Raw genomic sequence first — 27,627 nt, forward strand, 5'->3', positions numbered from 1 at the left:
TCAGGATATATAGAAAATGGGCTTTGTGAGAAAAAAGCTCTTACAGTTTCACACAACAGGAAATAATGTCTTGAAAATATGAATGGCACTGAATTCCTTTGACCAGTTTCTAAATTAATTTCTCAATGTGATTCAAGGTGATTCTTCCCCCTCTCCCTCTCTTCTCCCCCCCCCCCCATTTGTTTCCAATGCCAACAAAGTCCCAGAGCAATTGAGTTTTTCACCCTTAATGGTAAGGACTCCTGGCACTCTATCTAGATCCTCTCTCACTTTGTCACATACATTTGCCATGATCTATGATATTTGTATCTGAGGAAGATGTGCTCCTTTGACACATCTAAGAATGTGATTGTTTGCTTTTTACTCTCTGAAGTGTTTTCTGACTCTCATATTCTTTCTATAGCTTATATGCAAAAACCAGAGTGGAAAAAATTCTTGTGCTCTGTGTTTCACAAAAATGGGCTAGCATGGGTGCCTCATGGTGAGACACTAACTACACATAATGTCAAGTATCAGGGGGTAGCCGTGTTAGTCTGTATCTACAAAAACAACAAGGAGTCTGGTGGCACTTTAAAGACTAACAGATTTATTTGGGCATAAGCTTTCGTGGGTAAAAACCTCACTTCTTCAGATGCATAGAGTGAAAGTTACAGATGCAGGCATTATATACTGACACATGGAGAGCAGGGAGTTACTTCACAAGTGGAGAACCAGTGTTGACAGGGCCAATTCAATCAGGGTGGATGTAGTCCACTCCCAATAATAGATGAGGAGGTGTCAATTCCAGGAGAGGAAAAGCTGCTTCTGTAATGAGCCAGCCACTCCCAGTCCCTATTCAAGCCCAGATTAATGGTGTTAAATTTGCAAATGAATTTTAGTTCTGCTGTTTCTCTTTGAAGTCTGTTTCTGAAGTTTTTTTGTTCAATGATAGTGACTTTTAAATCTGTAATAGAATGACCAGGGAGATTGAAGTGTTCACTTACTGGCTTATGTATGTTACCATTCCTGATGTCCGATTTGTGACCATTTATTCTTTTGCGGAGGGACTGTCCGGTTTGGCCAATGTACATGGCAGAGGGGCATTGCTGGCACTTGATGGCATATATAACATTAGTGGATGTGCAGGTGAATGAGCCCTTGATGGTGTGGCTGATGTGGTTGGGTCCTCTGATGGTGTCGCCAGAGTAGATATGGGGACAGAGTAGGCAACGAGGTTTGCTACAGGGATTGGTTCCTGGGTTGGTGTTTCTGTGGTGTGGTGTGTGGTTGCTGGTGAGTATTTGCTTCAGGTTGGGGGGTTGTCTGTAAGCGAGGACTGGCCTGCCTCCCAAGGTCTGTGAGAGTGAGGGATCATTTTCCAGGATAGGTTGTAGATCGTGGATAATGTGCTGGAGAGGTTTTAGCTGGGGGCTGTATGTGATGGCCAGTGGTGTTCTGTTATTGTCCTTGTTGGGCCTGTCCTGTAGTAGGTGATTTCTGGGTACCCGTCTTGCTCTGTCAATCTGTTTCCTCACTTCCCCAGGTGGGTATTGTAGTTTTACGAATGCTTGATAAAGATCTTGTAGGTGTTTGTCTCTGTCTGGGGGGTTGGAGCAAATTTGGTTGTATCTTAGGGCTTGGCTGTAGACAATGGATCGTGTGATCTGTCTTGGATGGAAGCTGGAGGCATGTAGGTACGTATAGCGGTCAGTAGGTTTCCGGTATAGGGTGGTGTTTATGTGACCATCACTTATTTGCACTGTAGTGTCCAGGAAGTGGATCTCTTGTGTGGACTGGTCCAGGCTGAGGTTGATGGATGGTGGGGTGGAAATTGTTGAAGTCCAGGTGGAATTCTTCAAGGGCCTCCTCAGCCTGGACATAATGACAATCCATGGCTTACAAATCAGGTGTTGGTGTCTATTGACAGCCATTCCTCCACCATGTTCCATTTTTGTATGTTTCCTTAACAAAACTGTGACTTGTGTGCTTTGCTCAGAGGACTAAATATTTGTTGCATGTGTTTTAACTCTGTTTTCTGTGGCTGTTTTAATATTGCATATATGATTTTTGCCATCCAACCTGAATACGTCTTTTCTAAATGTTTAGCTCATGTTTTTCAAACCAGTTTTAAAAATGAGGTTATTTCCTCCAGGTTTGGAGAAGGAACACAACTTGTAGAATTCCATTTGGAGATGAGAATTTTTCATTACAGCTTATTTTGTCTGGCTCTCTAAAGAGTTTCATGAACTGTTGTATAGAATGTTTTTCATTTGCTATTATGCAAAATATCCTGCTTTCAGAGAATTAAGCAAAAGTGCACTGGTCTAACTGCTAGACAAGGATGCTTCTATCTGATTATTCCTCTAGCTATATATAAACAGATTTTTTTGGTATACAATTTTTATGTCAAATTTTAAATGTAATAAAGTAAAAAAAGACAACCTTTAAAACTAGTTTATGAAAAAACAGTAATTCTACTTCGAGTGATGGTTCATGTCCATTCCAAGCAGGTGTGTGCATGCCGCGTGCACGCCAGCCGGAAGATTTTACTATAGCCGCGTCCGTAGGGTCAGCTCCGGCGCCCCCTGGAGTGGCGCCCTCATGGCGCTGTATATAGGGGCCAGCCGACCCCCCACCCCCTCAGTTCCTTCTTACCGCCGGTGACGGCTAGCTGGAACTTCGCTTGCTCTTCAGCAATCGTGGCAGTGTTCTATAGTTCTTGTAAATAGTTAATTAGTTAGATAGTTAGATATTAGTTGGGGGGTTCTTCCCCAACTTTTTGTCGCCCCGCTGGGGCATGCCCGGGTCCCTGGGGTTCAAACTCTGTCGGGACTGTGGGAAATTTATGCCGAAAAGTGACCCGCACTCTTTGTGCTTACGGTGCCTCGGAGAGACCCATCAAAGGGACAGGTGCACTATCTGCAGGGCTTTTCGCCCCAGGACTCTCAAAGATAGAGAGCAGAGACTTAAAGTTCTCCTAATGGAGGCGGCACTGCGGCCACAATCGGATCCCGGGCCTTCCGAGCCGGCACCCAGCACTTCATCCTCGGTGCGCAGTGCCCCGGCACCGGAGGTAAGTCGTGAGGCCAAGGCCCCGAAACCCCGGCACCGGAGAGAGTCGGCGCATAAGAAACCATCTTCTACAAGACGCCGCTCTCCATCGCCAGTACCGGTTAAAAAGAACAGGCTGCTGAGGGAACAATCTCCCCACCGGGACTCTAAAGGTCCGGCGCCATCCACGAGTGTTATGGGACAACCCGCGCCGCAGACCCATCCAGCCATCCCGTTGACTCCCGCCCCGGGGAGGGCAAGGTCGAGTCCGGAACGGCATGGATCCCTGGTCATGATGGAGGAGGTGTGCCTCCCATCCACGCCGGAGGCGTTCGAGGCCGCATCAGATCTCTTGAGCCTCCCGGTGCCGGCGTCGCCGCACCAGTGCAGAGAACCTCCGGCTACCACTCGGCCCCATTATCACTCTAGGGGCAAACCGGCGATGCACTCACCGCATTCTCCACGCAGCGCCACGTTAGCGGCACCGGCATTGGTACACGTCTCTCATACACATGTCTATGAGGGTTCCACTCAGGTTGCCCCTACTACCGGACTTGATCACGCAGGATCGCGGTCGCCTCCTTCACCCGAACCTGGAGTCGCTCCACCTTACAGCTTGGATGCTCCATGGCTAAACCCAGTGGAGTTACGATGCTCTCATCAGGTCAGACAGGTCCTGTTGGGCAGCAGGAAGCCCTCAACAAGGACCACGTACTTGGCCAAGTGGAAGCGCTTCTCCCTCTGGGCTACACAACGGGGTCAGGCCCCCTTGCTCGCCCCGGTCCCTCTCATATTGGACTATTTGCTACATCTGAGACACCTGGGGCTAACTCTCTCGTCGGTTCGAGTACACCTTGCTGCAATCTCCGCGTTCCACCCTGGAGAGGGGGGGACCTCAGTGTTTGCGAACCCACTCGTTGGACGATTCCTTAAGGGCCTTGACAGATTGTTCCCACACATCCGTCAACCTGTCCCTGCTTAGGACCTCAATTTGGTCCTGTCTGTCCTCACGGGGCCTCCATTTGAGCCGCTGGCTTCATGCTCGCTGTTATACCTCTCATATAAGGTCGCGTTCTTGGTGGCTATCACATCAGCACGGAGAGTATCGGAACTCAGAGCTCTAACATCTGAGCCTCCATACACCATCTTCCACAAGGACAAGGTCCAACTCAGGCCGCACCCTGCGTTCCTGCCTAAGGTAGTTTCCCCATTTCACATGGGTCAAGACATTTTTCTCCCTGTGTTTTATCCCAAACCGCACTCCTCGGCTAAGGAGCGCAGGCTGCATTCTCTAGACGTTCGCAGGGCTCTCGCATTCTATATAGAAAGGATGAGACCCTTCAGGAAGTCGACCCAACTTTTCGTCGCCGTGGCCGACAGTAGGAAAGGGCTCCCGGTCACATCACAGCGGATCTCGGCTTGGATCAGAACCTGCATCCAGGAGTGCTACAGTCGGGCCAATACACCAACCCCGCCTATCACGGCCCACTCCACAAGAGCGCAGGCCTCTTCAGCCGCGTTCCTGGCCCACGTCCCAACGCAGGAAATTTGTAGAGTGGCCACCTGGTCCTCAATCCACACCTTTACGGCGCACTACGCCATCACGCACCAGGCCAGGGAGGATGCTGCATTTGGCCGCGCAGTCCTCCAGTCTGCAGTGATCTCCGACCCCACCACCTAGACTCGGGCTTGTGAGTCACCTGCTTGGAATGGACATGAACAATCACTCGAAGAAGAAGAAACGGTTATTCACCTTCTTGTAACTGTTGTTCTTCGAGATGTGTTGTTCATGTCCATTCCAATACCCACCCTCCTACCCCTCTGTCAGAGTATCGGCAAGAAAGAACTGAGGGGGTGGGGGGTCGGCTGGCCCCTATATACAGCGCCAGGAGGGTGCCACGCCAGGGGGCGCCGGAGCCGACCCTACGGACGTTGCTATAGTAAAATCTTCCGGCTGGCGTGCACGCGGCGTGCACACACCTGCTTGGAATGGACATGAACAACACATCTCGAAGAACAACAGTTACAAGAAGGTGAGTAACCGTTTCTTGTGTATACTCAAACCCAATGGACACATGTAAGTGTGAATATATAAACAAAAGTCTGTGTATTTATATTAAATGTATAAAAGTATATTTTGTGTATGTACAAGGGGTCTGCCCTCACATAATTTGTTGGAACAGGGCCTTAGCTAATTGCACAATACTTATGTAAATCACATTGGCGGGGACATGTCAGAAATTCTGTACACACAGTATAGACTGTTATATCCTTGGGGGCAACAGTTTTAGGAAGAAATCACTGGAGACACAGAGAGCTGTAAACCTTGTAGCAGCCATTTATTTCCACACTCAGGACTAACCAACAGCCAGCCAAAGCTGGCTGGGCTATCCCCTAATAATCTAACTCAGTTTCCATAGCAACACAAGGTTCTATTACCACGACAACCAAATACACAACATATCCCTCCCCCCTTAATAAGAATGTCCCCTAAATAAAACGAACACTAAACTAGAGAAGGAGGGTAGACTGCCTCCATTCCCGGCTAAACCCCGGGGATTATTTTACCCCGTAACCGTGGGTTCGCCCTAGCTAAAGATCCAGCCGACGAGGAGGTCTTCTGTCTCTAGGTGGATTATGGTGGACTGCTGGTGTTGTTGCACCCGAAAGTGTCTTGGGCGCGGGCCTGACAATGGGCTCAGGGTTCATAGGGCGAATGGATGAGGATGGGGTATCAGCTTGTGCCGGGCAGAGGGGTATCTCTGCCGCTGGCAATAATGGAGGAGAAAAGTCAGGAACAGGTGACTCTCTCGATTCGGTGTCTCGCCGGAGGTGGTAAAGTCAGGCAACTCAACTGAAGATGTGTCCTGAGGACTGGTATGACCTGGCAGCAACTGATCTACATGTCGCCGCCAGGTGAGATCCTCTGCAGTCCGGACTGTGTAGGAAACAGGTCCCGTTCGAGCGGTGACAGTGGCAGGGACCCATTTAGCTCCAGAAGTATAATTCCGAGCCAAAACTGGCTGTCCTGGGCTAAAGGTTCGGTCTTTTGCTCTGGGTGCACGCCTGATGACTTGATCTTGCTGCTGACGTTGCACAATTTGTCGGGGTTCAGAAGGTTTCAGCAGATCAAAGCAAGTGCGCAACTGTCGTCCCATCATTAGAAAGGCCGAGGATGCCTTGGTCATAGCATGAGGTGTGTTTCTGTAGGATAGTAAGATGGTGTCCAGACGCTTTTGAATGGATAATTGTTCCCTTGCCGATTTCAAAGCTTGTTTCATTGTCTGCACAAATCTTTCAGCTAATCCATTGGTGGATGGATGATATGGTGCTGAAATGATGTGGTTTATCCCATTTGCCTTCATGAACTTTTGAAACTCCTGAGAGACAAACTGCGGTCCGTTGTCACTCACAAGTTGTTCTGGCAGACCGAAATGACTAAAGAGTCCTCGTAGTTTTTGGATAGTACTCTCTGCAGTAGTGGACTGCATTATAGAGACTTCTGGCCATTTAGAATGGGCATCTACCACCACCAAGAACATGCTTCCTTCAAGGGGGCCAACGAAGTCAACGTGAATACATTGCCACGGGTTTTCAGGCCAGTCCCATGGATGTAGGGGTGCCCACTGGGGTGCATTCCTCACACCCTGACATGACATACAAGCTCTTGCCTTCTCCTCAATAGCACTGTCCAATCCAGGCCACCAAAAATAGCTTCGTGCAATTTCCTTCATGCGCACTATTCCACAGTGACCGGAATGGAGCTGTTCTAACATCTGCGATCTCAGTGGTGGTGGGATAATGACACGTCTCCCCCACAACAAACAACCAGATTGGATTGATAAGTCCGTTCTCCTGGACATGTAGGTAACAAGGTAGGGTGAGACCAGAGGTTCGTCGAGATGTTCCATGCATCACCAGGTCCATAACTAGACAATACTGGGTCAACTTGAGTTGCTTTCTTTACCTGAGTAGCGGTGATGGGTGTATTCTCTACCTGTTCAAAGTAAAAGCTTTCCTTCTGGGCACTATCTCGACGGTTGACTGGCAAAGGCAGCCTTGAGAGACCATCCGCATTGCCGTGCAGAGTGGATTTCCGATATTTGATTTCATATGTGTGCGCAGAAAGCAACAGTGCCCACCATTGCATACGACTAGTGGCTAATGGAGGAATGCCGGTGTGGGGTCCAAAAATTGAAATCAGGGGTCGGTGGTCTGTGAGAAGAGTAAACTTCCGTCCGAACAGATACTGATGAAACTTCCGAATTCCGAAAACGATTCCCAATGCCTCACGCTCGATTTGAGCTTAGTTAGTTTCTGCTTTGCTTAGAGTGCGTGAAGCAAAAGCAATAGGTCCTTCTTCTCCCGAAGGCATAATGTGTGACACGACTGCTCCCACTCCATAAGGTAACGCATCGCAGGCCAACTGTAGGGGTAAGGATGGATCAAAGTGCGTCAGAACTTCAGACTTTAGCAATGCATCCTTAGCTTTGTTAAATGCAACCTCACAGGCTTCAGTCCACTTCCAGGCCTTGTTCTGCCCAAGTAGTTCGTGAAGTGGTTTTAGCAGTGTGGCTAACTGTGAGATGAATTTTCCATAATAGTTCAATAGTCCTAGAAACGAGCGAAGCTGGCTAACATTTCGAGGAGGGGGAGCCTCCACAATAGCCTTAACTTTGGCAGAGGCCTTACGAAAACCTGTAGCATCAATGATGTGTCCCAAATATTCAACAGAGGGCTGGAAGAATTCACACTTGTCTTTGCGGACTCGCAGTCCGTACTCTTCCAGTCTTTGTAGGGTAGCCTCTAAATTCTTTAGGTGATCCTCCTCATTCCTTCCAGTGACCAGGATGTCATCCAGATAGCACTGGACTCCTGGCAAGCCATACAAGATCTGGTCCATAGCCCTCTGGAACAGGGCGGGAGCAGATGTTATTCCGAAGGGTAGGCGACAGTATCGATAAAGCCCCTTATACGTCACAATAGTCAACAGCTCTTGGGACTTTTCATCAACGTGCATCTGTAAATACACTTGACTCAGATCAATCTTACTGAACTTTTGTCCCCCAGCCAGGCCTGCGAAGAGGTCATCGATGCGGGGAAGCGGGTATTGCTCTGCACACAACACTGGGTTGACAGTGACCTTAAAATCACCGCAAATCCGGAGGGAGCCATCTTTCTTCACTATTGGAACAATAGGAGTTGCCCATGGGCTATGGGTAACTGGTATTAGGACTCCATTTCTGACCAGGCGCTCCAGGTCCGCTTCGGCCTGACGGCATATGGCACAGTTCTGGCTTTCAGATATTTTGGTTGACTGTCAGGTTTAATATTCAATGTCACAGTGATTCCCTTCATACTTCCCAGATCCTCTCCAAAAACAGCAGCATGTCTCCTTAGTATAGTGGTCAGACCAATTTCTTCTTTAGTCACTCGGTGCACTTCTGCCCAATTCAGCTGGATCTTCCTAAGCCAAGACCTACCCATTAAGGCTGGGTAATTACCTCTCACCACAAACAGTGGCAATTTAGCAGCCTGTCCATTGAGCTCCACCTTAACATCAGTAGTGCCCAACATGGGCACAGCTTCTCCCGTATACGTCTTCAGCACTGTTTTTGTTGCTTTAAGCGGAAGATGCTGTAGCTTTTCTTTATACACAGTCTCTGAGACCAGGCACACACAATGTGTCCCTTTTTGCCACAGTGTCGACACACCAGGTCCTTACACTAGCATTCTGATGTCGGGTGACCCGGCTTACCACAGCAGTAACATTCCTGACTCCCCACAGTTTTGTGGGTAGGTTCTTGTGACACCTTATGCACCCTAGGGGATGCACCAATAGATTGTGCCTCCTTTGTAGCCAGTTCCATGGAGACAGCAATATCAGTGGCCTTCTGTAAGGTAAGCTGAGCCTCTGTCAATAGGCGCTTCCGTATAGCTTCACTGTGCAGGCCATACACTAACCTGTCACGTAGGGCATCATTTAACATCTCCTGAAATTCACAGTGTTCTGCAAGCTTTCTCAAAGTTGCTACAAATTGTACAACTGTTTCATCATCTTTCTGGTCTCTTTTGTGGAACCTATATCTTTCAGCAATTACCAGTGGTTTTGGAGAAAAATGGGACCCCAGAATTTCCACAATGTCACTGTAAGATTTAGTCTCTGGCTTAACAGGGTGCAGTAAGCTGCGTAGCAGGGAGTAGGTATTAGCCCCTACAACACTTAAGCATATTGGCACCTTCTTCTCTTCTGTAATGTCATTTGCAATAACAAAAAGCTCAAAACGCTCAGTATATACATGCCATTGCACTATAGTCTCCTCAAAAGGTTCCAGAGTCCCTGTAAGTGTAGCCATGATTTTAGTTTCCGTTTGCACAGTCAGTAAAAACAAGCCAGTTCTCACCCCCTTCCAGCGGCAAACAAGGTTGGTTTGTTTGGGTTTTTTTGTACCTTAACTTCTACTTCCTTCTGTTTCTGGGGCAGCACAGATATCCCATCCTCGTCGCCACGTTGTTATATCCTTGGGGGCAACAGTTTTAGGAAGAAATCACTGGAGAGACAGAGAGCTGTAAACCTTGTAACAGCCATTTATTTCCACACACAGGACTAACCAACAGCCAGCCAAAGCTGGCTGGGCTATCCTCTAATAATCTAACTCAGTTTCCATAGCAACACAAGGTTCTGTTACCATGACAACCAAATACACAACATAGACTGTGGGAAGATTTTCAAAGTTAGGCATGTACAGTCTTGCCCATACATTTTTAAGTCAGTGGGGTGCCACACAGAACAGCTTAAAGGGTTAGAATATCAGTTATACATACAGCGTATATCCTTCAGCAAGTTTGCAGTGTTACACAGAAGTTGCTGTAATAGACTCTTCTGATGTAAACAGTGTGAACTTGCATATTTTATGTTGTACTATATGTATAAGTAAATGAAAATTGTTTGGAAAATATATACGCTTCCCTGTATGAAAAGGGAGGGTAATAATGTTCATGGAATATTGGGTTGTATTTATCTTTAGTTGATGTATTTTCTTTTACTAAAAAATAGACATATCCAGTTCATTAAAAAAGGGAACGTACATTTACATTTAGACTTGGTTTCAAATTATGAGAAATCCTAACTTCTGACATTAATGCTATAAGGAGCTATTATGCAGCTTTGAAAGTTGAAAGGCCTGTTCTTAAAGTAGTAAAAGTTTGTGAAATATCATTTTATTGGAAAAGTGTGTATGTTCTATATTCATAAAACCTTTTTATCCTTACTGTTATATTAGGGAAAGATTAAAGATTATGTCCAGGTTATTACTTCAGTAAACAAATACAAAATATTTTACTTTGCAGCGTTTGCTGTCATTATTCCTGCTGCTGAAGTCAAGCATGAGTCATCATTAGGCTCTTTTGAAAGTAACCCCAAAATAGTCCATATCTATAGAACAATAAGGTTTAAATTTGCAATTCTCTTTATGAGAACAGTATGATTTAAATTGGGTTTAGCAGAGCAGTTACTATACCATATGATTGTGCCTTAAATCAGGTTAGGTTTTATTATATCTTTAAACATACAAAGTTGTGTATATGACTTTTTTCATTCACCCAAACCATATTAAAATTATGGGATTTATTCATAGCTCATAAAATTCATGTTGTACATTAAAGACCTAATCCTTGTTTTTTTTATTCATGTGAGTAGTCCTATTGAGTTAGGCAAGTGTGTTTCTGTATTCATATGGAAAAATTGATCCATGTGGTGAATCTATTGGCAGATCTCTCTGTTGCCTTCACATCACTGTGTGCACAGTCACAGCAGAGGTTCTTATTTCAAATCCTTCTCTACTTCACAATTAAATCTAAATTTGTGTGGATCTGGCTGTGGGACAGGCTTCAAGAACTGCACTCAGTGCACGTGATCAGTTCAAATAGCAAAGTCCATCTGTGTGTCTAGAGTTCAAGATGTTTTGATTCAAGATACCTTGGTTCTTTGTTGCGAGACACTGAAAGGGTTTTTTATATCCCTCCTGTCTTGCTGGACAATACAGAATATCATCATGGGGCAAATCTATACTAAAGTATAGATTTCTGTGCATGTATGTTTTAAAATACACTATGCGGCCCTATCAAACAGTAGTTTGGCTTTTTAGTTCTGATTATCAATACCTTGAGAAGGCTGTCACACTGAACAGCACAAGGAGACGACTATAAGGGAACATGGAAAATAAGCTTATTTAGTATACAAAATTGACATCAAGACTGATTTAAGCTCCAATCTCAATTCCTTAGATATACATCTTTAATAAATATTGTTGTTAGAGATTCCTCATACTTCCCTCCTCTGCTTTTTAACAGAATAAATATAACTTTTAAAACAAAGTCTCAACAAGGTAGGGAGAAATCATTATTAATTGATAATCTTGTAGGAATATTATTCTGTGTAGTTTCTACTATATTTAATAAATTGTACCAACTATACCCTTCATGCTTACCTAATCCTTACAGAAACTGAACTTTACAGAATAAATAACATCCTAATGGCAATCTGAGTAATGTAGAGTCACTGTAAGATGATTCATGAAATGTATAAATAACCTTCTGTATACAGAAGCATTATATACTCTACTAGTTAAATATAAATAACCAGAAAATTAAGGCAATTGTAACAGACGTAGATCCTATTTTCCACAACTAGGTTGTAGACAAATTAGAAAAGAATGCTACACATTCCATGAGCATGTTCCATACCTTGCCTGGCTTTCCTGTGTGGATTCAATACCATGTGGAGTGTCACAACACTAAATGGTGTGTGGCGCGTACGCCTGTGTATCTTGCTTGTGCAGTTTGTCAGGTAGAGATGGGGAAATTCCATAAATTTGAACTGTGGAAGAAAAGAACTGTTACATGGAACTCATATTTGACAGTGTTGCCAGCACTCACAATTGGCATGGCAACACAGTGATTATGAATATTTACTACCAGCCTGCTGCTCATCCTCTAGAACTGGGACTGCATACCAAATCATGGCCCACGTGATCCAACCCTGCCGCTTGTCACCTTCACCCTCTGAAGGGAGGAACAACAACCCTGATGTGACTCATCTCTTGTGTGAAATGGAAACAAAATTTATTTTAATAACATGCATTCAAACTTGTATGTCACAGATATTCTCTTGGTCTAAGTAGAAGGCAGTTATTCAACAGCTGTCCCACACGTGAGTGCGTGTACACTCTCTCTCTCTCTCTCTCACACACACACACACACACACACACACACACACACACACACACACACACACACACACACTTTTGCTACATTTGTAACAGTAAAAGTCTTTATCTGGCTCTCCAGTAGCCCAAAATGTCACTGGTGCCAAACCAGTAAATTTTCAGGACGAAATGTTTCTTTTCCCTGTCATAAAATGAATCCTTGATCATAGTAGTACACACTTTGTGCTGCCACTCAGAGCTTTATGGCACTGGCCTGGTCTTACTGGAAAGGCATCATGATTTAAAAATAAAATTATTAAATTAGTTAAATTGATATGAAATTACTTGACAATCATGCTAATAAAGGCTTGGGAAATTTACTTGATTTAGTATTGTAATTCTTGTCCAAGTTTTGATCATCTTGCACAATTTGTCTTGTTGCCCTGACTACGTCACATATACCCTTTAAGTCCTTCTCTTGGCTCCCACTCTTCCATCTCAAACAAAAATTTCTTGTCCTTGGTTTCAAAGCTCATCACAATTTAGTTCCATCCTACCTATCTAACCTATTACCTTTTTGTCAGGTCAGTTCCTACCTATGATGCCAGCGTTGATTGCCTGCTTCTCAAATAAGCACTTTCCTGGTTCCTTCCATATTACTTGAACGGGGAAAGCTCCTAATCAAAGTCCATAAAGCCAACTCCTTAGCTTTTCTTAAGTCCATCTTCAAAACTCACTTCTGCTATAATACAGAAAGAAACTGCAATCTGATATTGGCTAGGTAGGTTGTGAATTGTGTAGTCGATCTAAAGGTCCACCCCAGTTGATGAGCCATGTGGTATCAATATTATGCCACATGATGATGGAATTTTTGATTTTCCTGTTTGCTATTAAAAATGCTGCTTGAGAACTTATTAGAGTTTGATTTAAGGATAATTACTTTGTATATTTTGACATGATGTTGACAATTTGTTTTTTAATGGTTATAAAGCTTTATTTTTTTAAATCTCAATGTCAAATGATTGTCTGAGCCCCTCCCATAATTTCCCACAACTATGAAAATTTAAATGAATAAAAATGGAGGAAAAAATGCTTAAAAATAAACACAATCTGTTAAATTTATTTTAAAAACTGCTTTGGGGATTGTTGTTTGTAGGACTCTAGCCTCATTTGTTACAGAAGTTGGGAAGGTGTGTATTGAATGAATCAGGGAGAGAAAGGATGGTTTTATGGTTAAAGCAATTGAATGCTGCCTTGGAGAACTAGATTCTATCCCTACTTCTGCCACAAAGTTCCCATATGATACTAAGCAAGTCACTTAAACCAAACTTTTCAGTGTGGGGTCACAAAGGATAATTTTCCTGGATGCTTGATTTGATACCCTGGGTCTGATTTGCAGAAGTGCTGAGTACTCACAGTTGCAACTGAAGTCAGTGGGAGCTGTGCTTTGAACATACAAAGTCCTATATAATGCTAAGTACCCTGATAAATGAGGTCCAAGGCATCTCAAATTGGGCATTCAAAATTAGTGGACAATTTTGACCATAATCTCTCAGTGGCTCAGCTCCACATCTGTAAAATGGGGTTAAGAACTCTGACAGGGGTGTTGGAAAGATAAATTATTGTTTGTGAAGCACTGAGATAATATAGTGATGATCACCAAAGAAAAACCCATGAGGAAATTAATAATTGTCTTCAGAGCTGGGTTTGAATAGTGTGCAGTAAATAAGGCCTAAGGCAACATATTAAACAATGAGGATAAAACAAAATATTGAATAGCTGATCATTAAATGAGCACCATCCATCCTGTGCTCTGAGTCAGGAAGGGGTCACGTGGAAAAAATAGTATATGATCATGTAATTAAAGATTGTATCATAATGCATATGCACAAGGGAGGAATTAAAGATGTGCAGCAACCTTGATTCTAGCATTTCCTAATTTTGGAGTGCTTGACTTTACAATCTTTAATGTTAATTTAATGAGGTGGATGGGCAGGTAGGTGTTCACACACATGTTCTATATAAGAAAAACACATTCTTTTTGATAACTGATAAGCCTGCAAACTCAGTCTGGGATCTCAAAGTCAAACTGGGTTCTTTTCTGTATTGCATATCACCATTAATTAATGAAGATTAGGGAACATAGTTAACAATTTTGTTGAAGAGATGCAAGGCAGAATGGAATCCAGCTTCCTCTATCTTAGGCTAACACAGGGGTAGGCAACCTATGGCATGTGTGCCAAAGGCGGCACACAAGCTGATTTTCAGTGGCACTCACACTGCCCGGGTCCTGGCGGCTCTGCATTTTAATTTAATTTTAAATAAAGCGTCTTAAAAATTTTTAAAACCTTATTTATTTTACATACAACAATAGTTTAGTTATATATTATAGACTTATAGAAAGAGACAGTCTAAAAACGTTAAAATGTACTACTGGCACGCAAAATCTTAAATTAGAGTGAATAAATGAAGACTTGGCACACCACTTCTGAAAGGTTGCCGACCCCTGGGCTAACAGGAGCCAAAAGCAATACACTTTGGTCATTGAAGGAAGCAGGTATGACTGAATATTCATAGGGAACAGATCTGTTGTGTAAGGCGGCATCACTTTTACTAGCAGGTGTGTACAATTAAATTGGGTTGTTGGGATGCAGTAACCACCCATGCCTGCTGGACCCTCAACATCTGTAACAAAGGGAGGAAGGAAGGAGTGCAGATTGGAAGGAAGAGTTGGCTAGCTGAGGACTGAGGAGAGGGACAGTGTGGAAGACTTGGAAGGGGGAAGGAAGCGGAAACTGGCTGAAAAGTTGGGGACAGGGAGAAGAGTAAAAACTTCCCTTTCCCACAGACCTCCAACATGCACATTCTCTGATGTTCACCCATTTTCTGAGAATTTTACATGGTCTCTCATTCAAATATTTATCCAGCCTTCTTAGCTTTTGTGACTTGAAGTAGCCAGTCTTTGATGGAATCACCTGTGTGAGCTATTTAGGGTTTTTTGTGAGTTTAGACCATTCTTGGTACAAGAGAGATCCCACTATTTATTTAGAATCCCTTTATTTTGAAAATGTGAATCCTTTTTCCTTAGTTTGTTTTTTTTAATTAAGAAACAGTTTTCTAATCAATATTGTACTACTTATAATACAAATGTAAACATCAGAAGTCTTAATAAATAGAAAATAGAGCCTGATTTTTCCCTTACTCATTATCCCTACTTTGGTCAGATACTTAAAACAATAGGTTTTTGTTAAGACTTATTATTCCCAGAAACAATCTTTCAGGTGGAATATCAAAACTTGTTGCTTCCCCTTCTAGAAAACAGCTTTTTGTGTAATGATATCCATAAGTAGTGATGGTCCATAAGGATACTATAAAGATCATATGTCTATGTCAAGCTGTTGTCTTATGGAAAGAAGCAACCAGTGAGCAAGCAATTTCACTGGCTTGACAGACTCTCACAAATACACACAGAATCGAGGAACTCATGCTCCTAACACAAGAAGAAAATGAATCCTAACTGGAAATATAGATCTTCCAGTTCATTTTCCCTGATGAACTGCTAGTGTCTCATGACATTTCTAGATTCAGGAGGGGAAAAATAACAGTATGTTGTGTCTGCCAACTGTGTGGTAGAGACAGCCAGTAAACAAAAGAGGGTCCTGTGGCACCTTTGAGACTAACAGAAGTATTGGGAGCATAAGCTTTCGTGGGTAAGAACCTCACTTCTTCAGATGCAAGGTTCTTACCCACGAAAGCTTATGCTCCCAATACTTCTGTTAGTCTCAAAGGTGCCACAGGACCCTCTGTTGCTTTTTACAGATTCAGACTAACACGGCTACCCCTCTGATACCAGTAAACAAAGTTTTTAGATGTTATCACAGTTACAGTATACCTTTTTTCTAACCAACTACACAGTATTTTCTATATGATTTTTTAGACTGCTATGACATTCCTGGTAAACTCCATGTACTGTAGCTTTCTATCATTTTGGTTTGTGCTTAGTTACAGCCAAGACAAGCAGAGAGGAAGCAGAGGAGCTTCAGTGGAGTCAGGCAAATAAAGGTTAATTACTGGCTGGTGATTCCTTCTCACATGACCATAAAAAAATATTTGGCCTTTGAGCTGTGCTTGAAACTTAACAGCCTGTCACAGTACTTGTAGTAAGATGTAACCTATTTATTTATAGAATTAGCCAGTCAAAATAGAACACTCTGAACTTCATTCAAGACAAGCAGTTGCTTAGGATGTGTGTAAACACATACTCTGAACAAGAAGCACTTTACTCAGAAGCACACAAAGCAGAGTCCTGGGCTGTTTTTCTTTTAAAACAAAAAGAATTGAAAATCTTTGTCTGGATTAACTAGTTTGGTGTGGATTTATTTTATTTTTTTTAAAGTCTGAAATGTCGGAAGGTGAGGACTTTGGACAAAGTAAAAGGTACCGTAATTTACTTTTATAGCTTTTTCATATAGAATTATATATTTTTGAAGTAGCATAAGAATAAGAGCCTGGAACTCCTGAATTCTGATCCCAACTCTAACTCAAATCTGCTCTGCGCTTATAGCAAGTCATTTAATCTGTCTGTTTCCCATCTTTGAAATGGACCTAAGGATACTTAGCTCACAGCAATGTTGGGAATTAGTTAATGTTTTTAGAGAGATTTTGTGTTGCAGACTGCTATATAAGTGCTAGTGTATTTTTTAAGTAAAAAAAAAAAAGTGAATGACACAAAATAATTTAAGATTTCTAATAAATCATTCCTCCCAGCCATAATCCTGAAACAACATAAGCCTCAAAATGTCAGAGACACAAATAACTTTTGTGGAGCCTGTTATTGACAGATCCATAATTCATACTGCTAGATAGGGCACTGTGTTCCTGTGAGGTATGCCTGTGGAATACTTTTTCTATGATCTGCTCTGTTGGTTTAAATTAGATTGTAAAATCATAGGAGAGGGACTGAGAAAGAGGTGCTGATCTAAAATTTAGTTTTAGAAGCAACTAGTTTGATGAAAATGTAACAATGTAATGCTGCATGTTCCAATGGAAATAAATGGAATGACTTAAATTTAGCTACATATATATGTTAAATGCAGATATTAATGTTCCAATTAAAATGTGTTTAAAGTGAAGTATGAAGTTAAACCAATCTTCAGTGTATCCCAGGAATAAGTTAGTTGGATTCCTTAAAGGGAATAGGAAAATATGAATAATAAATGGCATTGGATTTAACATTGTGTGGGCTACCAAAACATGTTGAAACCAGTAACCCTTTAGGAAGTAACATCTTGGCTGTCTGTAGGGAAATGCTTTTTTTTCCCTTCAGAGACAATAAACTTATATGTGTAAATCAGGGAGAGGGAGGGAGTGTTGTTTTTTGAAAGCCAAACTATCTCTCCATTTTGAGATTATATTAAGAGTCATGATATTAGTGAAAAATATTGACTCCACAGTATGACCAAAGGAACAATTTGAGACTCCATAAATTACACAGTGCCCTGGTCAATCCAAAGTGTTAAAAACACATGAAGATGGCAGAAATTTGCTTGAAGACTTCCAGCTTTTCAAAAACAATTTTGTGCAGCCATGGCACGTTTTAAGGAATTGTAAGAGCCAGAACTCCAGATTCACATAGGGTTTGAATTTATCATTTCAACTGATGCATCTGGATACAAACACGGTCGTTATTTTTTCCAAGATTTATGGGAAAATATCTGTAGTATAAAATATCTATCTACTTGTCTAGTCCAGGACAATATCTTAGTACCTGATTCTGCAATTGGATGTGGCAAACTCCTCTCCCCATGTGGATCACTGGTGACATGATTGGGGTTCTGTGCAAACACGTTGGTTCGCCCACACACATCCGATTGCAGGATCTGGGCTTCGGCAAATATCTGATTTTAAAGTATTGTAACTCAGCGTAACGGTTATTTTTAAAGTGAAGTCATAATTGGTTATTGATAGTCTTTATTTTAAAGTATCGATTTAGTTGCTTTTTATTAAAAACACTTTAGCTGGTACTTTTATTAAAATTTGGTTATATTTACAATACAAGGAAGGAATAATATGGGTGACACAAAACTTGGTGGCGGGGCATTAAACAAAAGTGTGATTTTTTTCATTATATCACGTCAGTCTTATGAGGGGACTGTATCCTGCACTTCCAGGGGAATGGAACACTTTGATCAGAGAGATTATTTTCCATCTCTGTTATCTTAACACCAGTGAAAAATAATTGATTTAACTAGTTACTCTGAAACTTTTTGATTAATCTGATGTTTACCAATATTCAAAGGAAGCTAGAAGGATATGGACAGCATATGGAGTTCAGAATTTGTTGTAAGGAGGCCTTGGCTATTAGATATGAGATAACGCTGTAAAAATTAATGTTTAACCTGTTAGAGTTTTGTAAACTGATGCTTTAGTTAGCAAACATTTCAGAAGTGAGAACTTGAAACAAAACATATTAATATTAATAGGGCCCACTCCTTCCATAATGAATTCCTGGAACACACCTTGAATTCATTGGTCCAGATCCTGGTCCCCACCTTTTGTGCCTCTCCAGTGGAACAAAAGGGTTGGAAATCCGGTGTAATCAACAAACTGGGAATTACAGCTCTGTGCCAACCCCCACTTGCAGCCTCCATCTATACCTAACATATCCCTCAGGCTGAAGTGCAATATTTGTTTTCCCTTTTCTTTCCCTTGAACTGGACTCAGTAACGTGAATTTCCCAGTTGTTTTCTGCTTTATAAATTCTCAGATTTGGAACTGTTTTTATATTTTAAAAAAGACTCCAGTGTTTATAGAAGTTGGGGGGAGGAAGGGGACAAAAAGGAATTTTTCTGGTTTGATTTGCCTTTTTGTCTTGGCAAAAAGGGCATTATTTTTACCAGTGGATTTTTCTGGGCATTTAGGCTGACTTGAATAAATTTTAGATCAACATTTGAAAATATCTACTGAGCATGTACAGGGGAAAACACATATTTTAGTTCTATCACATGGCAGGAAGGGTGTTTCAGAGAGCAGGAGAAAGCTCTTGCACTAACAGTGCTAAGATTGTGTGGACAGTCCAAAATAGATAATTTCTAGTTGAACAGAAAGAAGTAAAGAGAGGTTTGTTTGGTAGACTGGAGCAATTCATTTGATATGGCCAAGTGCATGGTCACTTGACCATATCACTAAATGTTTACAAGGCAGAATGACTGGTTTGGTTATATGGCCGTAACATATGATGATGTTAATACTGTTATGGCAAAAGTTGCTAATGGCTTGCACATTAAGGGGCATTGATGTATAAAATTCCCCATACAAAGAGCTGAAAAAGCCATGCAATAACTAAACTCAGTTATTAAGGGTATTTTGGGAGTTAAAGCACTCTTCTTTGTCTGGTAGTTGAAGATCTGAGTGTTCTCTGTTGAGGAGCAGCTTCACAAAAGGAAGATAGATGCCCCACTCACCTTTCAAAATCATGTGAGCTTGGTGAGCAGCCTTCGACTAGGGGTCTCCCAGGTGAAAAGTGTGGAAAACTCGCATAGACTTTGTGAACCAGTAAAACATTAGCGAGGCCTGGGGGGGGGGAGAGACAGCTGCTTCTGGGGATGAGATAGAGGTATCTAATATTAGGGTTCTGCAAGAAGGAAGTTGCCTGTGTTGTTTGTTACCACTCTTGTTCAAGGAAGCACAACTTCTATACATTTTGTAAACAAACACATACTAAAAAAAGCCTGTGTCACAAATTTCTGCTCCAAAGAGGAAATTCACCTTTAAGGCCACAAATTCTGCTACTGCTAGGCAGAATGGCAAAATATAGTACAATAGAGCAAGTATCATATTGTGGATATATAAAAATCAAGTTTCTAATGGTTTCAGAGTGGTAGCCGTGTTAGTCTGTATCAGCAAAAACAACAAGGAGTCCTTGTGGCACTTTAGAGACAAACAAATTTATTTGGGCATAAGCTTTCGTGGGCTAAAACCCATTTCATCAGATGAATGGAGTGAAAAATACAGTAAGCAGTATATATGTATGTATGTATATGTATACAGCACATGAAAAGATGGAAGTTGCCTTACCAAGTGGGGGGTCAGTGCTAACAAGGCCAAGTTGGGGGGTCAGTGCTAACCAGGCTGATTCAATTAAGGTGGAAGTGGCCTATTCTCAGTTGACAAATCAACAGTTGACAAGAAGGTGTGAGTATCAGCAGAGGGGAAATTACTTTTTGTAGTGACACATCCACTCACAGTCTTTATTCAGGCCTAATTTGATGGTGTCCAGTTTGCAAATTAATTCCAGTTCTACAGTTTCTCATTGAAGTCTGTTTTTAAAGTTTTTTTTGTTGAAGAATGGCCACTTTTAAGTCTGCTATTGAGTGTCCAGGGAGATTGAAGTGCTCTCCTACTGGTTTTTGAATGTTACAATTCTTGATGTCTGATTTGTGTCCATTTATTTTTTTGCATAGAGACTGTCCAGTTTGGTGTTTATATATTAACACTGAAATGTTTATTTTGTGATTTGGCAGAATCAGGACTTCAAATGAATAACATTTGGCTACAGTGTCATATTACACGTTATTTTTAAAATTACCTCAAGACTAGGAGCCTTGTATTGTTGATCATCCTCCGCCTTGGCAATCCTGGACTAGAGGATCGACTATATCTAAGAGATACTGGAGGCATTTGGAACCAGTGGTCTAAAGCAACCTTTTATGTAAGGGCTGGCCATCAAAATTTGCTCCAAAAAGTTGGTCTGTGTTGGCAGACAGATGGGATGGTAGTTGAAACACTCAAAACATTTAAACTGGAATTTATGTAGCTCATCTATCAGTAAGCTACATAAATTCTTACACGGATTAGAGCAAGCTATGTGTGTTGAGGAACTAGGGGATAGGATTCTCTCCAAGAAATTTTAAATTACAGTTTAATTATCAGTTTTGAGAAAGACATCAGAGGAAAGTCAAAATATCCCCAAATCAAGTCATGGAATTGTAGAAAGTCATATCTCTAGCCACAGGCCAAGATAAGGTTTTCCCCAGTATTGTAAAACAACTTGAAAGAATAACATTAACAGTTTGATCATCTGCTTTAGAAAGATTTGACTCTCAACTAGCAATGCCAGGCAAGTTCTTCATTTTACAGGAGTAGTAGTTTTCAGGAGCTTTTCTGAGACATGATATTCCTTTACCAATCCTAGAGAGGAAAATAAGCGCAACAAATGCCAGCGTTAACGAGTAAGCCAGGGAGCGTATTGGTACATGGATCAAACATGAATAAATGTTTGGTTGAAACAGAGATGGTACAGAGTCATATGTACAATACCATCAGATCTGCAGTACAGTCCCCTGAAAAACACATCCAGGATCATCAAATGCTAATCATGTAATAAAATACTACAGTTATCTCCTGGAAACCATGAAGAAAAGCAAAAGAAACTTTTCTGACCAAAAAAGTCATGTTGTTTTGAGTAAGAAATGGATGTGCAGTCCATAAGGGATACAGACACTAGAGTGTCTGAATGAGAGTGTGGATTGGTTAAGCTGACAAATTGTTCATCAGCAAGTGGAACCCACATTCAGAATCTTCCAGAGGATAATCAGAAGCTTTGGATACAGGACTCAGTCTTCAGCTACCCCAAAAAATAGGCTTTAGTCAATATGATGTCCCAGATTAGGTCAACTAAGGTATACGTATCCTCTGATGCCCTTATTTCCAGGAAAGATTCACAAGGTAAAGGAGGAAAGGAAATTTGTATTATTACTTATACCAAATAATTAGACACTCGCTTGGTTTCTACACCTAATGAAGATGTTCATATAGAGTTTAATTTAGGAGCAGTACACAGACTTTTTGAACTGAGGACCAGTACTATATCCAATTATGAAATGTCTAAATTAAATAGCATGGCTATTGAAAGGAAAAGACTTGTAGATCAGGACTGTTCAGAGCTATTTATTTTACTTATAATTAGGGCTGTCAAGCGATTAAAAAAATGTCCCCTGAAAGTAAGAACAGGCGTTCACATGGCACTGTTGTAGCTGGCGTTGCAAGATATTTACGTGCCAGATGCGCTAAAGATTCATATGTCCCTTTATGCTTCAACCACCATTCCAAAGGACATGCATCCATGCTGATGATGGGTTCTGCTCGATAACAATCCAAAGCAGTGCAGACCAACGTATGTTCAGCATCTGAGTCAGATGCTACCAGCAGGAGGTTGATTTTCTTTTTTGGTGGTTCGGGTTCTGTAGTTTCCACATCAGAGTGTTGCTCTTTTAAGACGTCTGAAAGCATGCTCTGCACCCCATCCCAATCAGATTTTGGAAGGCACTTCAGATTCTTAAATCTTGGGTCAAGTGCTGTAGCTATCTTTAGAAATCTCACATTGGTACCTTTTTTGCGTTTTGTAAAATCTGCAGTGAAAGTGTTCTTAAAATGAACAACATGTGCTAGGTCATCATCTGAGACTGCTATAACATGAAATATATGGCAGAATGCGGGTAAAACACAAAGCAGGGTACATACAATTCTCCCCCAAGGAGTTCAGTCACAAATTTAATTAATGCTTTATTTTTTTAACGAGCGTCATCAGCATAGAAGCATGTCCTCTGGAATGGTGGCCAAAGCATGAAGTGGCATATGAATGTTTAGCATATCTGGCATGTAAATATCTTGCAATGCCGGCTACAAAAGTGCCATGCGAATGTCTGTTCTCACTTTCAGGTGACATTGTAAATAAGAAGCAGGCAGCATTATCTCCCGTAAATATAAATAAACTTGTTTCTCTTAGCGATTGGTTGAACAAGAAGTAGGACTGAGTGGACTAGTAGGCTCTAAAGTTTTACATTGTTTTGTTTGAGTGCAGTTATGTAACAAAAGTCTACATTTATAAATTGCACTTTCACGATAAAGAGATTGCACTATGGTACTTGTATGAGGTGAGTTGAAAAATACTATTTCTTTTGTTTATCATTTACCAACACAAAAGAACTCTAGAAAGAGCACTCCAACTCTTTTATCATCAAAAAAAGCTGCTTTGATGAAAGCATGTGTAAGAATTTGCTTAAAATACTAACATTGGTCCACAACAGAGAGGTTTCAACACAAAAAGATGCTATTCCTCAAATATTGTTTTCTTTTCCCCTAGGGTGGCCCAGTTTTAATGGTTGTAAGCATTAGTATATTCAGAGTTCAGATAGCACCATTTAATAAAGTACTGAATCCTACAGATCATAGTTCTCAAATGTTCCACATATCTCATTACCTATGGGGAGTGAACATCATTGGCATCGCTGCTGATCAAAATGTGTCCTACTTGTGACCTGAATTTAATAGGAAAAATTGTTACTGAGTACATTTCAGTTTTATGCATTCATTATCTTTATTAACCATTAAAACTGGTTTCCTGAGAGTAAGTACGTCTGCCAAAAGAGACTGAGATAGGAGCCTGATCCTTTACTGCTAAGTAGTCTTTTTGGACTTAACCTGAGCATACACTCAATACAAATTACCATTGATTGTAGGTAATAATTTTGCCTTCATTTTTCCAAAACTTTTTCAAGTCAAGGACAAAAGTTGATCCAAACTGTTAAAAAAAATTACAAAACATTGTACGTTGTTAACAGGATTCATCCATTCAGAGCCTTTACAGCTTTGACAGTAGTGATATGCTTGGATTGGGGAGAGGTGTAATTAATTAGAGGGAGATTGGATTTGGAGATGTTGCTCTTTTCTTCTAGTGGGCAGTAAGTTTCATTAACTTCAATGTAAAAAGAAAATTCCTGACACTGAGAGGAAAGGTGCTGCCAGAGCATTAGTGTTAAAGAAATATGGATAATATAGTGACCATAATGTAAAGTGCTGGTGAAATCCAGAGGACTTTCCTTAGGATTGCTTTTGTCAGGTACGGTGAAGGAGAACTCCCGCATGGATGCGCAATGGTGGGACTGATTAGGAAGAGAGACTATAAAGATTGCTTTAGAAAACTTACTGTTTATAGTGAGTAAATTAATAACCATGAGTTTTGGTCAAAGAATGTTAACAGTTCATGTGGGTGAGGGCAGAGTATATTTCTGGGTGGTGACTATATGCCTTGTTCCTTGCTAACTAAGCAATTCTATTAAACTGTTAAAAGAAAATAGATGTTTGTCTCATCTCCCACTGATTGATTTATGCCACAAATCCAAATTTATTCCATTTGCTTTGTCATAGTCAGCTGACACAAATTACTCTCAATATCTTAATACAGTATACCTAATTATTGCATTGGGAGCTCCAAGTAGCATAGGAGAAAATACTTAGACTACATAATCAGCCTTCTAAACTGGACAGATACATCACTAAGGGCTGGTCCACACTACCCGCCTGATTCGGCGGGTAGAGATCGATCTTCTGGGATCGATTTATCGCGTCTCATCTGGACGCGACAGATCGATCCCAGAAGCGCTCCCCCGTCGACTGCGGAACTCCTGCTCGCCGAGAGGAGGAAGCGCTGTCGACGGGGGAGCCTGCCTGCGCCGCGTGGACCCGAAGTAAGTAAATTTAGTTCGATCTAGGAAACGTCAACTTCAGCTACGCTATTCTCGTAGCTGAAGTTGCGTTTCCTAGATCGATCCCCCGCCCCAGTGTGGACCTGCCCTAAGAATGTGCAGTCTGAGTTAAGTGGTGTTTAAAACTTGATGTTTCTACTTATCACTAAATGATTCCTACATACCACAATCAATGCTGTTCACAAATCTGTAATACTTTATTACAGTAAACATAATACTATTGCACCACCTTATGATAGAAGTCTTAGAAATTTTTGCCAGTGAGAGTTGTTAACATTACATAATTAAAATGATTAATGATAACACTTAATTCTAGAAATATACATTAAAATCAGTGTGCTTTTTCAAAGTAATTTGTTATTTTTATTTTACATATTGAAATTTAAACTTTTTTGGGGGGACTGGAAGCCATTTTTGTTATCTGTAACTGAATAACGTGTAAAATTGATTTTCATGTGATGTCAAACTTGTCTGCATCTGTAAGCTTTTGGCATTAAGAAATTGCAGATGTAATATTTTAAATATCTAGTTTTATTTATGCAAAGGGGGCTTTGAAGAAGTGTGCTTTCGAGGATCTCTTCTACTTGTATATAACTTCGCAAACGTGCTTTCATTTGTTCAAGCTTTGTAACTATTGCTAATAGCCCAGAAAGAAATGTTCTTAGGCCTCTTAGTTGTTTAGTTGTAATATTTATCAAACTCTGTAAAGTTCCTAAGTGATAAATTCTAAGTAACAACTAGAAAGTCACTTCTCTGTTGAGCTCTGGATTTTGACTTTTTGTAAAGACTGCAATAATAGATATATTAGTTGTTTTGATTTGTAGAGCTATAGGAATGTAACTTTCAACTCTACTGACTTGAGTAATAGGTCCTAAATGACATCGTCTAGTCCACAAAGCCTGCAGAGGCTCAAGGCAGATGTGATTATGCTTGTTGGAAAATTAGGAAGGCTTGAAGCTGTGTAATTACTAACTCTTTGTTTATGTGTTTATAATCCTCCAGTTGCCACATCATGTTCTGCTTTGTCATGGCTGTAATTTTGAGTGGGGTGTGTATGTGTACACATATATCAATAATGTGTTCACGTGATTAAAAACATTCCAGCACAACTCGTAGAGATTTTTAAATCAGTAACATGAGATCAACTGACCTTTCTGAGAAGAACTTGATGGGTCTTTGCTTGAGCAGATGTCTACATACAAACTGAGAGCATGAGACCATTAGTCATTTCCAGAGAATGCGATGCTACTAAATCTCCTGGCCAGAGTTTGTGACCGTGATGGGTTGAAGCATCTGTTTTTACAGCTATGTGATAGCTTGTGCATTTGCTTAGCACAGTTTTAGAAATGATGCAGCAGTTTGCCAGAAGGATGAAGAGAAGAAAAAAAAGCAGTTAAAAACAATGGTTTATTTTTGTTAGTTTTAGACATATCTGGTAGCATACACAAAAAAGGTAACACTGATGTGAAAGGATTCATAGGATCATCCTTGGACAGGCATATATAACTCTGTTATAAAAACCTAGTGGTCATTTCAGGCTCAATCCTGCAAACTGCTGAACACTGTAGCCACAGTCAAGTAAAGTGATTTAAACACATGCTTAACTTTAAGCACTTAAGTAGTTCCATTGAATTCAAATGGAACTACTCACATGCTTTAAGTTAAACATGTTTAAGGTGTTGCTGAACTCTTAAACCCTGTTCAAGTTCTGATAAGGAAGGGTACTGAGAGTAGGGAGGTGGGTTCTGTTTTACAGGGGAGTACTAGACCAGGGACAGATGGAAAGATTGAGCAAATAAAGGACGGGGGGGGAGGGGGGAGAGACCTTTCCACTCAGATGTTCCTAAATCTCCTCTTCTGGAATCCTACATTGAGAGCCCAAAAAGTCAAGTAGTTGGTAGAATCTTTAATTATTTGTATGTTTAAAAAATACCATTATATTTCCTTAAATATTATTTTAAAATAAGGGATCTAGAATTATGGAGGGCTGCATTAAAAGAAAATGGTTTATGAATCAGCTGACAACAGAGGCAATACTGTTGATGCTTCATTAAGAGGGACAAGAGGCTAGTAAAATGAGAATCTGGTGTGCAACAGTGTTCAGTGTTGAGCTATGGTGGGACTGTGAATGTTGGTAGTTGTATGAAGAGTTGTTGGCACAAATGGAGGGAGTTGACAGGAATTCTCTGCGATAAGACTATGTCAAGTAAACTAAAGAGCAAAGTGTACAAGACCTTGATTAGGCCAGCCATGATATATAGGTAGGAATGCTGGCCATCGAGAAAGAGAGAACTACTACTACTTCACATTGCCAAAATGAGGATGCACAGGTGGATGCTGGGTAAGACGAGAGCTAATTGGCTATGAATTGAAACAATACAAGTCATGATGCAGGTGTCCCCCATCACTCAAAAGCTGAGGGAGTATTGACTGAGATGGTTGTGTTATGTGAGACAACGAGACGCAGGGCATTGTGGTCAGAGGGCATTAGATATAGTAGTTACAGGACTAAGACCACAAGGAAGACCCAGAAAAAGGTTGTCCAGGATGCTGAAAGAGAACATGAAGAAGGTTGGTGTCACCTGGAAAACTTACTCAACAGGAATTCTTGGAGACAAAGAACAAGAGCCACTGACCCCGACTAAAAGGACAAGATGAAGGCAAAGAAGAAGAATTATTTTTAAATGTTTTAGACCAAAAGATAAAGAAAACTGGGTGTTTCAATAAAAGATAAGAAACAGTTGAAGTACTTTAGTGTTGCTATTTAAATTATCACTAAATTTCTGAGTTAACAAACCATCAAAATGAATTGATATAGTTCAGGGGTTCTCAAAGTTCATTGCACC

General features: G+C 41.1%; 1 protein-coding gene across 1 annotated transcript in view; it reads left to right on the forward strand.

Moving 5' to 3' along the window:
- The window catches only part of RETREG1 (reticulophagy regulator 1), a 125,189-nt gene that overhangs the window by 63,235 nt on the left and 34,327 nt on the right, over positions 1–27,627 (forward strand). The gene's annotated exons all lie outside the window — the stretch shown is intronic.

Source organism: Emys orbicularis, chromosome 2, assembly GCF_028017835.1.
Source record: "Emys orbicularis isolate rEmyOrb1 chromosome 2, rEmyOrb1.hap1, whole genome shotgun sequence".
In the NCBI taxonomy this organism is placed as follows: Eukaryota; Metazoa; Chordata; order Testudines; family Emydidae; genus Emys; species Emys orbicularis.